Source organism: Hordeum vulgare, chromosome 1H, assembly GCF_904849725.1.
Source record: "Hordeum vulgare subsp. vulgare chromosome 1H, MorexV3_pseudomolecules_assembly, whole genome shotgun sequence".
NCBI lineage: Eukaryota > Viridiplantae > Streptophyta > Magnoliopsida > Poales > Poaceae > Hordeum > Hordeum vulgare.
The window spans coordinates 379060850-379076111 of record NC_058518.1 but is presented as its reverse complement, the minus strand read 5'-3'; positions in this window follow the sequence as shown (position 1 = coordinate 379076111).

Sequence of the window (15262 nt, the reverse complement as noted above, 5' to 3'; positions counted from 1 at the left end):
GGAGGATATTCAAGTCGGAGACAATCCTCTCTTTCCCAAGTTGCCTCCTTTTCAGAATGATTTGACCATTGAACTTTAAGAAACTTGAGGTTTCGACGTCGAGTGGTACGCTCAGCTTGATCAAGAATACGCACGGGGTATTCTCGGTATGAAAGGTTATCTTGTAGATCAAGCGTTTCGTGGTCCACTTCACGGATAGGATCCGAAAAGCAACGCCTGAGTTGCGAGACTTGGAAAACATCATGAACCTTGGAAAGATGCGGAGGAAGTTCCAACTGGTAGGCAACTTCTCCTCGTTTGGCAAGAATGCGAAAAGGACCAATGTAACGAGGAGCCAACTTGCCCTTGATACCGAAACGATGGGTACACTTCAAAGGTGTAACCCGAAGGTAAGCCTTCTCGTCAACTTCAAAGGTCATAGCCTTATGATGACGATCATATTGGCTCTTTTGACGAGACTGGGCTGTTTTCAACTTTTCACGAATAATGCGAACCTGCTCTTCTGCATCCTGGATCATATCTGGACCAAAGAGTTGCCTCTCTCCGGTTTCTGACCAATTAAGAGGTGTTCGCCATCTTCGTCCATAGAGAACTTCAAAAGGGGCTTTGCCCAAACTTGATTGGTAACTATTGTTATAAGCGAATTCGGCGAATGGAAGACACTTCTCCCAATTCATACCGAATGATATAACACAAGCTCGGAGCATATCTTCTAGAATTTGATTCACTCTTTATACTTGACCACTTGATTGGGGATGGAAAGCAGTGCTAAAAGATAGGTGAGTCCCCATGGCATTCTGAAAACTTTCCCAGAAGCGAGAAGTAAAGATACTTCCACGGTCCGAGTTAATCTCTAGCGGAACACCATGAAGAGACACTATTCGGGAGATATATAACTCTGCTAGCTGGCTAGCTGTTATACTCTCACGAACAGGAAGAAAATGAGCCACTTTGGAAAGACGGTCAATGACCACAAAGATAGCATTATTTCCTTTCTTGGTCTTGGGAAATCCGGTAATGAAATCCATGCTAACTTTATCCCATTTCCATTCAGGAATAGCTAGAGGTTGAAGGGTGCCAGCAGGCCTTTGATGTTCTGCCTTAACTCGACGACAAACGTCGCAGTTAGCAACGAACTCAGCAATTTATCTCTTCATCCTAGTCCACCAGAACCTCTGGCGTAGGTCCTGATACATCTTAGTACTACCGGGATGAATGGTGAGAGGAGAATCATGAGCCTCCTTAAGGATTAACTGCCTTAGATGTGGGTTCTTAGGAACCACTAAACGATTCTGGAAGAACACAACACCTTGATCGTTCATGGAAAATTCTTTAGCGTTTCCGCTAAAAATATTCTCCTTGATCCGTGATATACCCTTGTCATGCTTTTGGCCAGCTATAATTTGATCCTTAAGAGTAGGCTTCGCCACCAGGGTAGAAAGGAATCCTTGAGGAAAAATATGGAGATTCAACTTCCGAAAGTCCTCATGGAGATGTGGTTGACCTTGTTGTAGCATCAAATTGTTACAATAAGATTTACGACTTAGCGCATCGGCCATAACATTGGCCTTCCCCGGGGTGTAAGTTATCCCTAAGTCGTAATCCGAGATCAACTCAACCCACCGTCTTTGCCTGAGATTCAAATCCGGCTGGGTGAAAATATATTTCAGACTTTGGTGATCAGTGAATATTTCGCAACGATTACCCAGAAGGTAATGTCGCCAGGTTTTTAGTGCATGGACCACAGCTGCAAGCTCAAGGTCATGTGTGGGATAATTATCCTCATGTGGACGCAACTGACGAGATGCGTATGCGGTCACATGACGATCTTGCATGAGAATGCAACCTAATCCTTGTCGCGAGGCATCGCAATAGATAACAAAGTCCTTAGAAAAATCTGGTGGTAGCAACACAGGTGCGGAAGTCATGCGTCTTTTCAGTTCCTGAAAACTATGCTCACACTGTGGTGTCCACTCGAACTTTTTATCCTTCTTGAGGAGTTCAGTTAGAGGCTTTGCAACCTTGGAGAAATTCTCGACAAAGCGGCGACAATAGCTCGCTAGACCAAGAAAACTCCTAACTTGCTTAACCGATTCATGTTGAGTCCAATCAAGGACAGCTTGAACTCTCTCGGGATTGACAGCAATACCCTTACCAGAGATTACGTGGCCTAGATAGGTCACTTCTGGTAACCAGAATTCACATTTTGAAAATTTGGCATATAGGCGAAGCTCTCGAAGTTTCATCAATACCAGCCTTAGATGCTCGGCATGTTCTTGTTCATTCTTCGAGTAGATGAGAATATCATCGAGGTATACTACGACGAATTTATCCAAATACTCCATGCAGATTGAATTCATCAGTCGAGAGAAAGTGGCTGGGGCATTGGTTAAACCGAAGGACATAACGGTGTACTCATATTGGCCATAACGAGTAACAAAAGCCGTTTTTGGAATGTCCCCGTTCTTAATCTTGATTTGATGGTATCCCAACCTCAAATCCATTTTGGAGAAGACTGAGGATCCAGCGAGCTGATCGTACAGATCGTTGATCCTGGGGAGCGGATACTTGTTCTTAATGGTGACCAGATTAACTGGTCGGTAATCTACAACCATCCGATCCGTTTCGTCTTTCTTCTTGACGAAGAGGACGGGACAAGCCCAAGGAGAAGAGCTAGGACGAATGAAACCCTTGTTCAAGGCCTCATCCAGTTGCTTCTTAAGTTCGGCTAGCTCCAGGGGTGCCATCTTATAAGGTCTTCTGGCTATTGGGACAGTTCCCGGAACAAGATCTATCACAAACTCTACATCTCTATCAGGTGGAATTCCTGGCGGTTCCTCGGGAAAAACATCCGGGAAGTCACGGACTACCGGAATGTCTTCAAGTTCCGGAAGAGGGTTGGCATTTAGGGAATAGAGTTGTCATTTGGCAACTCGAGTAGAGACATTTACTATCTCACCCGAGGGATGGGTAAGCTGGACATTTCTAGAGTGAGTATCAATCTTGGCATAGTGAGCTGACATCCAGTCCATGCCCAAGATGATATTAATATCCGAAGATTTCAATGCTATCAATGAGGCTAGGAAAACTAGCCTGTCTACTAGAATTTCATTGTCATAGGTTATCCTAGAGGTTTGCCATTTACTACCAGGGGTTTGGACAACCAATGGGATTGGCATATCACAAAATGACATGTTATGCAACTGTGCATAACTTTCTGAAATGAAGGAATGAGAAGACCCAGTGTCAAAGAGAACAGACGCTGGGTGATGATTAACAAGAAGCGTACCCAGCATGACGTCGGGATCCTCTGCAGCTTCTTCTGCTGACACATAGTTCACACGGCCACGTGCAGGAGTTGGCTTCACATAGAACGCTTTGCCCGACTTGGCCTGCCCGACGGATTTTCCGGGTTGCTTGGCACCCACATTCTGAGGACACTCACGGGAATAGTGCCCTGGTTCTCCACACTTGTAGCATATCACCTGGTTGGCACGTGGTGCAGCATTGCTAGCTGGACCACCATAAGCTTTTGTTGGAGGGTTGGCCTGATTCGTCTGAGGCGCCACGTAGGATGGCCTCGGAGTGTATCTTGGCGGCAGAGAACTGTTTGGAACCCACAGCCTGCGTTTTGGAAACGCGGAACCAGAAGACGAGCCGAAGTCACGGGAGTGCTTCCTGGTGGCTTCGAAGTCAGTATGACCAATCTCGGCACTGATCGCTTTGTTGACCAGGGCTTGAAAACTTGCACACTCATGGAGGCGTAGATCACGACGGAGCTCAGGGCTCAGACCCTTACGGAATCTTGCTTGCTTCTTGGCGTCAGTAGACACCTCCTCTATTGCATAGCGGGCGAGGTTACCGAACTCGCGGCTATAGGCATCCACAGGCAACTTGCCCTGAGTGAAGGCACAGAACTCCTCTCTCTTTCTGTCCATCAGGCCCTCTGGAATATGGTGCAGACGAAAAGCTGCGCTGAACTCTGCCCATGTGGCCACTGGTTCAGCCAGACGCATAGCTTCAAAATTCTCCCACCACAGATTGGCGGGTCCTTCCAGGAAATACGCCGCGAAGGTCACCTTGTCGGCCTCAGACACATTCGCAGAGCGAATCTTGCGTGAGATGCTGCACAGCCAGTCATCAGCGTTGAGGGGATCGACGGAGTGATGAAACTTTGGAGGATTCAGCTTCACAAAGTCATTGAGGGACACTGCATCATTCCTAGGCTGTCGAGCCGTATTCTGCTCAATACGCTCTAGTAGTCGGTTGGTCTCCCGTTTGTTTCTTTCTGCCTCAAGCATCACTTCCACCAGAGAGGGTGGGTGAGGCAGGTCTTCCTGCGACGCTTGACTACCCTCGCCTTGCTCATGAGCAGGGGCACGGTTCAACCTGGTGAACACCATCCTGACAAACAAACTCATAGCTTAGACCAACATCATATCAATACTAGCTATGGATTAAGAATGTACCGAACACACGGAATGCGGAAATTAATATCCGAACAGCATGGTAACAAGCAACTGCTATATATACACCATGGTTCATACACACCCTTACATAGTTCAGTACACCCTTAACCGAAGAGCAAACTACTGAAATTGTGAAACTACTCATCAGAGGCTTACAAGCTGCCTATACATTATTTATCTAGGCCTCCGGAATTCATTTCACATTACAACCATACTTCACAAGTCACGCAGGACTGTGAACGTACGGCTACTACCATACTATCCTTCCGCTCACAGCTCAGGCATCCGCATAGAACATCTCATAGAGATTACCTCCATGGCCTGGAAGCTCAACCTGCGGATCAGGAAACACTCTAGCCTGAGATCCCTGGGATCCATAAGGACATGGATGTGGCCTTGGTCCCCTGACTGGTGGTAAGAGGGGTCCTCGAAGAGGTGTGACTCCTCCTATAGCTGGCCAGTCAACGTGGGCCGGAAGATGGTTCCTAACAGGGTTCAGCATCTCCATCTCTCCATACCCTGTCTGGACTACCGGTGCCAGCTGCGTCAAAGCTGTCCACAGACGGGCACGGGTAGCATAAAGCTCCATACGGAGAGCACGAGCATCCCTGTCTCTGTTCTCTAGCATCTCAACAGTGGACTGCAGTAGTGGATCCTCCACAGAAGAATCAAAATAGACTCCACTGAGGTATCCCTCTTCACCAGGCTGAGAGGCCGGAACATAGCAGAACTGTGAATTCTGCAGCAGTGCATGTCTCGCTCTCATAATGGTCAGCATTGAGTAGGCAGCATCCTGCACTGCCATGTCAACAGTGACCCCCAACCCATAGGACCAATGGATTGGCTTCTCCGCTCCAGGGTAGTCTGGAAATACCCTAACAGTGCAGATGTACTGGCTCTGGTTGAAGTCTCGGTACTGTTCCTCCACTGTGTACTCGGGGTACCAGCGGTAACCGCACACCGACATCACCCTGACCAGCATGGCCGTATGACCCGGTACATCAATGCACCTGGTCAGACGTACCACCTGACGAGAAGGACGGCCAGGCATCTATAAATAGAGAGTAATGCAAAAGCATTAGAGCTCCGAATGCAAAATTGGGCAGCATAACGGATGTAAATGCTCAAAACAAATTTGAGACAACCCAAAATGGAATAGCGTAACCACTCAACTATCAAGTTCAACTCTCTGATCATCAACTTACTTCCCTTTTCCTAGGAATAGAAGAAACCCAATGTCTCTTGACCCGTAGTCCTATAATCTACCGATCAGAACACGAGCCTAGAAGAAGATGAGTAACCTAGTCCTTAATTCCCGCAGAAAAGACGAGGATGACCAGAATAGAATAACTCGAGAAGAGAACAAGCATCTTACGTTCCCTTCCACAAACAATTCCCTTATATATAACTAAAGAAATTCTAGACTCAACTTCGACCAGTTTGGCTTAGTAATCCTACATTCAGTCAGGCTCTGATACCAACGCTGTCGGGACCCCGATCCTAAGCCATAGGAATCCAGCCTGTAACACATCGCATCCCTTTGTGGTCTCACGCACGGTTAACTCCACGGCTGCAGCCTTACCTTAGCCGGGACCGTTTGCGTCTTTTGACTCACGTATGCGATAGTGTCGCTAGCAAACCAATGTCAAAGAACCCGGATCGACATGTCTAGTCATAAACCAAAGTGGCAGTTCCGCACAAGGACAGGCATACATGACCCAACAAAGAAGGTGTCGGTCATCAACGAACGTAGACGAGTCGTAGCAAGCTACAAGGACTCCATTACGTCGCGTGACATTTCCCCAAAGGGGACAGACACAGCAGCTAAGAAGGACACATGCTGGTCAACCAATGTGTCCGGAGCAGTAGCGAACAACCAAGGCTCGTTGGATCACAAAGGGGCATTTCCTTGTAAGGAGTGCTACTAAAGTTCGCGACTAGGTATTCGAACCCCATACATATCAAGTAAGACACACGTACGCATGGCATACCGATATGTATAGATACATCGATGGCATCACAACATAACCATAACCATACAACCTTTATTTAAGAGGCTCGGAAGAGCCACACACATAATATTACACATTAAGGGTCTCACGACCCACAATAGCAGTCATACAATTACAAGCCAGCGCAAGAGTTTAAACTGTCTGAGTACAGACAGGGCAACTAGAAGGCACATGGCCTGACTATACTACAGAGCCAACGTAGGGCCAGATCGTAGCTGGGACACCAGCTACTCGTCGTCGTCGATGTCTACGAAGAACCCTCCATTAGGGTCATTAGCAACCTCTGCAACATTTATTAAGCAAACATGAGTACGAAAGTACTCAGCAAGACTTTAGGACAACTAACTACTCATGCAAGGTATCAAAAGGGGTATTGTGGGGTTTCATGCGGAAAGCCAGCATTTGACTCGTGGCTAGACAACTTACAATTTTAAATAATTTTGACAACTTGATTTCTCGCACACGAGTCCACTAACACCACAACAATACACTATCGTGGAATCATTCCGTCTCCATACGGAAATGCCGTCCACGACACTCACGCTTATCTTGGCAATTTTATGAGTAGCCATTGAAGTTATCTATGAACAACATATGTCTCCAAGTAGTCCATATCCGCGGACGCGGCTATTCGAATAGATCATAACCCTGCAGGGGTGTACTTCGTCACACACGCTCTCGCCACTTATCGCCATGTGCATGTCATGCACCTCGGCAACCTTCAAGCGGAAGCCCAACGAGGGAGTCGGCCACGACCGTTAACCACACTAGTACCTAGTCCAGGTTTAGCGCCTATCTGAGAGTAACCCGTACGAAAGTCCGGCCGAGGTTTCCGCCACGGCCTCAAACGATGTGCGCAGGGTTCCCAAGCCCACCATCCGGGTGCCACTTGGTACACCGTGCCACTGCCTACCGCATCACGGTCCACCTCTCAGGTCAGCACCATGCACGGCCTCCAGCATTACTATAAACACCAGAAACTACTTGCAACTCCTGGACCGAGTACTACGCGATTAATAGGCCGAGCGGGGTCATATTTCAGGGCCCAACATGTGGTAGTATCTAGTCTTGGATTACATACACGGAACTCAGTTCCTAAGTACGGTTCCAATGAAACAACCCGCCATGTACTCCTACACAGCCTTTCATCGGTACCTTTACCAAATCAAGTTCAACACACAACCTTTGCTCACCGAACACATTCCACATTTCTGTTCATCTCCCAGATGACAGACCATACACAACTCTAAGCATAGCATGCATAGCAGGATAAGGCACATCATAGCTCAAGCAACTACCAGGTATGCTAGGTTGCAAGGTTCGGCTATTTACTGTGACAAAGTTAGGTCATGCAAAGGAAGTGGGTTCAACTAACGTGGCAAAAGCAGTGGAAGCCTTTGATCCTAATGCAATAAATAAGTGCAGGAGCAAGAACATGGGAATTATCGGGATGATCAAAGGGGTTGCTTGCCTTGTTGCTCAGAGGAGGAACGATATCCGTCAGACGGATATTCGGTGGAATCCGGGGGTGCGGAGCCTACCGAAATGAATGGCAACATTAAATAACAATCATATGCACTCAAAATGATGCATGAGCATGGCATGAGAATGCAAGGTGATAAGTTATTATTTTCAACATGTATTAGGTTTAGAGTTGATTTGAATCACATTCAAATATCAATTCAAACGGGGTATTCTCGGATACCGTTTTAATTGATTCGACCTGATGCTCAGATCAACTTGATGTTAGCTTGCATGAGATGTCATGTTATGGTACTGATTTGTAACTAGGACAGTGTGTGATCATTGCAAACATAATGAAATTTGAATATTTTTGCAAATTGCATTTAAAAAGTGATTATAAGAATTGAATTATTCCTTATTCCACAATTTAGGGTTCTGTAACTTTTTCAAACATAGTTGAAAATAGCATAATCAGAATCCTTGAATTTTTCTGATACTTTTTCATATATAAATTATTTTCATTGGAGTTACAGATTAATTTCTATGATTTTTACAAGTTTTAGCAATTTCCTGGAATTATTTCTATACTCGAAATTCTATTTATTGCATCAGACTGACGTCAGCAGGTCAGCCGACCTGTTCAGGTCAAACCTGACAGGGGGGACCCACTGGTCAGCCTCTCTGGGACTAATCCCGCGCTGACCAGTCCTAATTGGGGTTTGACTTGGCCTTGGGCCCGCTTGTCAGCGCGTGATTAAGCCCTGAGCTGCTGGGTTAGCTTTGCCACGTCGACCCCCACCGGAGGGTGGTCACCCGCGACCAGGCCCGCGGCGGAGGGCTCGCCGGAGGCGACCTAAACGGCGCTGCACAGCACCAATTCGAACGCGGTTTGTAGCTACGGCACGCTGGCGAAGTGGCCGATCTGGCAGGGGCATCAGGGGAGGCTAGGGTCGCCGGAAGAGGCGCCGGCGACGAGCCGGAGCGGCGGCCAAAGCTCGGCCTTCTATGAGAGACGGCTCTAGGGCACGGGGAGGGCAGCTGGAGGGCTCATCACGCTCCTGGAGGCTCCAGGAGCTCGAATCCTAGCTCGAGCGCGTGGATCGGACACCACAGCGACGGCGACGACATGGCCGGCAGCGAGGAGCTCTCGGCCTTGGTGGGGAACTAGGCTACGATGCACGGGAGAGCGTGGGGCAAGAGGGGAAACGACGACGAGCTCACGGCGGTTCCGGTGGTGCTGTTGAGGGGCTCGGGGATGCGCCGGAGGGAGCGAACCAACGGGAGAGGTCCGGCGGCCGGAGGTGGAAGACGACGGCGTTGGGGGCGATGCAGAGCTTGGGGAAGCTTCGGCTTCTGCAGAGATGACCAGGGCGACGAGGCGGAGCTAACGGACTACTCCGAGGAGGGTTCCCATGGCTAGAGGTGCTGCGGCTCGAGCTCGAGCTCAGCTCCAATGGCGGCAGCAGGAGGGAGGGCAAGATCCGAGAGGAGAGGAAGAACGGTGCTGGGGAATGGATAGAGGAGACCCTGGGGAGCTTATCCCCGGCCTTGCCAGCGCACAGGTAAGGGTTTAATCACTCGCTAACCCAGCCGATTAGTGACTTAATCACTCGCTGGCAAGTGGGCCCAAGGCCAAGTCAAACCTCAGTTAGGGCTGGTCATTGCGGGATTAGTCCCACAGAGGCTGACCAGTGGGGCCCCCTGTCAGGTTTGACCTGAACAGGTCGACTGACCTGCTGACGTCAGCCTGATACAATAAATGGAATTTCCAGTTTAAAACTAATTCAGGAAATTGCTAAAAATTGCAAAAAATCATAGAAATTAATCTGTAACTCCAATGAAAATAAATTATATATATAAAAGTATCAGAAAAATTCAAGGATTCTGATTATGCTATTTTCAACTATGTTTGAAAAAGTTACAGAACCCTAAATTGTGAAATAAGGAATAATTCAATTCTTTAATCACTTTATAAATGGAATTTGCAAAAATATCCAAATTTCATTATAAATACAATGATCACACACTGCCCTAGATATAAACCAGTACCATAACATGACATTTCATGCATGTTAACATTAGGTTGATCTGAGCATCAGGTCGAATCAATTAAACCGGTATCCGAGAATACCCGTTTGAATTGCTATTCGAATGTGATTCAAATCAACTCTAAACCTAAAACATCTTGATTATAATAACCTATCACTTGCATTCTCATGCCATGCTCATGCATCATTTTGATTGCATATGATTGTTATCGAATGTTGCCATTCATTTCGGTAGGCTCCGCACCCCCAGATTCCACCGAATATCCGTCTGACGGATATCGTTCCTCCTCTGAGCAACAAGGCAAGCAACCCTTTTGATCATCATGATAACTCCTATGTTCTTGCTCCTGCACCTATTTATTGCCTTAGGATCAAATGCTTCAACTTCTTTTGCCACGATAGTTGGACCCACTTCCTTTGCATGACTTAACCTTGTCACGGTAAATAGCCGAACCTTGCAACCTAGCATACCTAGTAGTTGCTTGAGCTATGATGTGCCTTATCCTGCTATGCATGCTATGCTTAGAGTTGTGTATGGTCTGTCATCTGGGAGATGAACAGAAATGTGGAATGTGTTCGGTGAGCAAAGGTCGTGTGTTGAACTTGATTTGGTAAAGGTACCGGTGAAAGGCTGTGTAGGAGTACATGGCGGGTTGTTTCATTGGAACCGTCCTTAGGAACTGAGTTCCGTGTATGTAGTCCAAGACTAGATACTACCACATGCTGGGCCCTGAAATATGACCCCGCTCGGCCTATTAATCGCGTAGTACTCGGTCCAGGAGTTGCAAGTAGTTTCTGGTGTTTATAGTAATGCTGGAGGCCGTGCATGGTGCTGACCTGAGAGGTGGACCGTGATGCGGTAGGCAGTGGCACGGTGTACCAAGTGGCACCCGGATGGTGGGCTTGGGAACCCTGCGCACATCGTTTGAGGCCGTGGCGGAAACCTCGACCGGACTTCCGTACGGGTTACTCTCAGATAGGCGATAAACCTGGACTAGGTACTAGTGTGGTTAACGGTCGTGGCCGACTCCCTCGCTGGGCTTCCGCTTGAAGGTTGCCGAGGTGCATGACGTGCACATGGCGATAAGTGGCGGGAGCGTGTGTGACGAAGTACACCCCTGCAGGGTTATGATCTATTCAAATAGCCGCGTCCGCGGATATGGACTACTTGGAGACATATGTTGTTCATAGATAACTTCAATGGCTACTCATAAAATTGTCAAGATAAGCGTGAGTGTCGTGGACGGCATTTCCGTATGGAGACGGAATGATTCCACGATAGTGTATTGTTGTGGTGTTAGTGGACTCGTGTGCGAGAAATCAAGTTGTCAAAACTAATTTCAAAAAGCAAGTTGTCTAGCCACGAGTCAAATGTTGGCTTCCCGCATGAAACCCCACAATACCTTTTGATACCTTGCATGAGTAGTTAGTTCTCCTAAAGTCTTGCTGAGTACCTTCGTACTCATGTTTGCTAAATAAATGTTGCAGAGGTTGCTAATGACCCTAATGGAGGGTTCTTCGTAGACATCGACGACGACGAGTAGCTGGTGTCCCAGCTACGATCTGGCCCTACGTCGGCTCTGTAGTATAGTCAGGCCACATGCCTACTAGTTGCCCTGTCTGTACCCATACAGTTTATAACTCTTCCGCTGGCTTGTATTGTATGACTGCTATTATGGGTCGTGAGACCCTTAATGTGTAATATTATGTGTGTGGCTCTTCCGAGCCTCTTAAATAAAGGTTGTATGGTTATGGTTATGTTGTGATGCCATCGATGTATCTATACATATCGGTATGCCATGCGTACGTGTGTCTTACTTGATATGTATGGGGTTCGAATACCTAGTCGTGAACTTTAGTAGCACTCCTTACAAGGAAATGCCCCTTTGTGATCCAACGAGCCTTGGTAGTTCGCTACTGCTCCGGACACATTGGTTGACCGGCATGTGTCCTTCTTAGCTGCTGTGTCTGTCCCCTTTGGGGAAATGTCACGCGACGTAATGGAGTCCTTGTAGCTTGCTACGACTCGTCTACGTTCGTTGATGACCGACACCTTCTTTGTTGGGTCATGTATGCCTGTCCTTGTGCGGAACTGCCACTTTGGTTTATGACTAGACATGTCGATCCGGGTTCTTTGACATTGGTTTGCTAGCGACACTATCGCATACGTGAGTCAAAAGACGCAAACGGTCCCGGCTAAGGTAAGGCTGCAGCCGTGGAGTTAACCGTGCGTGAGACCACAAAGGGATGCGATGTGTTACAGGCTGGATTCCTATGGCTTAGGATCGGGGTCCCGACAGCGTTGGTATCAGAGCCTGACTGACTGTAGGATTACTAAGCCAAACTGGTCGAAGTTGAGTCTAGAATTTCTTAGTTATATATAGGGGAATTGTTTGTGGAAGGGAACGTAACACTCTTGTTCTCTTCTCAAGATATTCTATCCTGGTCATCCTCGTCTTTTCCGCGGGAATTAAGGACTAGATTTCTCATCTTCTCCTAGGCTCATGTTTCCGATCGGTAGCTTATAGGACTACGAGTCGAGAGATATTGGGTTTCTTTTATTCCTAGGAAGCAGGAAGTAAGTTTGGTGACCAGAGAGTTGAACTTGATAGTTGAGTGGTTACGTTATTCCACTTTGGGTTGTCTCAAATTTGTTTTGAGCATTTACAGCCGTTATGCTGCCCTATTTTTGCATTCAGAGCTCTAATGCTTTTGCATTACTCTCTATTTACAGATGCCTGGCCATCCTTCTCGTCAGGTGGTACGTTTGACCAGGTGCATTGATGTACCGGGTCATACGGCCATGCTGGTCAGGGTGATGTCGGTGTGCGGTTACCGCTGGTACCCCGAGTACACGGTAGAGGAACAGTACCGAGACTTCAACCAGAGCCAGTACATCTGCAATGTTAGGGTATTTCCATTCTACCCTGGAGCGGAGAAGCCAATCCATTGGTCCTATGGGTTGGGAGTCACTTTTGACATGGCAGTACAAGATGCTGCCTATTCAATGCTGACTATTATGAGAGCGAGACATGCACTGCTGCAGAATTCAGAGTTCTGCTATGTTCCGGCCTCTCAGTCTGGTGAAGAGGGATACCTCAGTGGAGTCTATTTTGATTCTTCTATGGAGGATCCACTTCTGCAGTCCACTGTTGAGATGCTAGAGAACAGAGACAAGGATGCTCGTGCTCTCCGCATGGAGCTTTATGCTACCCGTGCCCGTCTGTGGACAGTTTTGACGCAGCTGGCACCGGTAGTCCAGACAGGGTATGGAGAGATGGAGATGCTGAACCCTGTTAGGAACCATCTTCCGGCCCACGTTGACTGGCCAGCTATAGGAGGAGTCACACCTCTTCGGGGACCCCTCTTACCACCAGTCAGGGGACCAAGGCCACATCCGTGTCCTTATGGATCCCAGGGATCTCAGGCTAGAGTGTTTCCTGATCCGCAGGTTGAGCTTCCGGGTCATGGAGGTAATCTCTATGAGATGTTCTATGCGGATGCCTGAGCTATGAGCGGAAGGATAGTATGGTAGTAGCCGTATGTTCACAGTCCTGCGTGACTTGTGGAGTATGGTAGTAATGTGAAACGAATTCCGGAAGCCTAGATAAATAATGTATAGGAAGCTTGTAAGCCTCTGATGAGTAGTTCCACCATTTCAGTAGTTTGCTCTTCGAGTAAGTTTGTACTGAACTATGTAAGGGTGTGTATGAACGATGGTGTATATATAGCAGTTGCTTGTTACCATGTTGTTTGGATATTCATTTCCGCATTCCGTGTGTTCAGTACATTCTTAATCCATAGTTAGTATTGATATGATATTGGTCTAAGCTATGAGTTTGTTTGTCAGGATGGTGTTCACCAGGTTGAACCGTGCCCCTGCTCATGAGCAAGGTGAGGGTAGTCAAGCGTCGCAGGAAGACCTGCCTCACCCACCTTCTCTGGTAGAAGTGATGCTTGAGGCAGAAAGAAACAAAAGGGAGACCAACCGACTGCTAGAGCGTATTGAGCAGAATACGGCTCGACAGCCTAGGAATGCTGCAGTGTCCCTCAATGACTTTGTGAAGCTGAATCCTCCAAAGTTTCATCATTCCGTCGATCCCCTCGACGCTGATGATTGGCTGTGCAGCATTTCACGCAAGATTCGCTCTGCGAATGTGTCTGAGGCCGACAAGGTGATCTTTGCGGCGTATTTCCTGGAGGGACCCGCCAATCTGTGGTGGGAGAATTTTGAAGCTATGCGTCCCGCTGAACCAGTGGCCACATGGGCAGACTTCAGCGCAGCTTTCCGTCTGCACCATATTCCAGAGGGCCTGATGGACAGAAAGAGAGAGGAGTTCTATGCCTTCACTCAGGGCAAGTTGTCTGTGGATGCCTATAGCCGCGAGTTCGGTAACCTCGCCCGCAATGCAACAGAGGAGGTGTCTACTGACGCCAAGAAGCAAGCAAGATTCCGTAAGGGTCTGAGCCCTGAGCTCCGTCGTGATCTGCGCCTCCATGAGTGTGCAAGTTTTCAAGCCCTAGTCAACAAAGCGATCAGTGCGGAGACTGGTCATTCTGACTTCGAAGCCACAAGGAAGCACTCCCGTGACTTTGGCTCATCTTCTGGTTCCGTGTTTCAAAAACACAGGTTGTGGGTTCCAAACAGTTCTCTACCGCCAAGATACACTCCGAGGCCATCCTACGTGGTGCCTCAGACGAATCAGGCCAACCCTCCATCATAAGCTTATGGTGGTCCAGCTAGCAATGCAGCACCACGTGCCAACCAGGTGATATGCTACAAGTGTGGAGAACCAGGGCATTATTCCCGTGAGTGTCCTCAGAATGTGGGTGCCAAGCAACCCGGAAAGTCCGTCGGGCAGGCCAAGTCGGGCAAAGCGTTTTATGTGAAGCCAACTCCTGCACGTGGCCGTGTGAATTATGTGTCAGCAGAAGAAGCTGCAGAGGATCCCGATGTCATGCTGGGTACGCTTCTTGTTAATCATCACCCAGCGTCCGTTCTCTTTGACACTGGGTCTTCTCATTCCTTCATTTCAGAAAGTTATGCACAGTTGCATAACATGTCATTTTGTGATATGCCAATCCCATTGATTGTCCAAACCCCTGGTAGTAAATGGCAAACCTCTACGATAACCTATGATAATGAAATTCTAGTAGACAGGCTAGTTTTTCTAGCCTCATTGATAGCATTGAAATCTTCGGATATTAATATCATCTTGGGCATGGACTGGATGTCAGCTCACTATGCCAAGATTGATACTCAATCTAG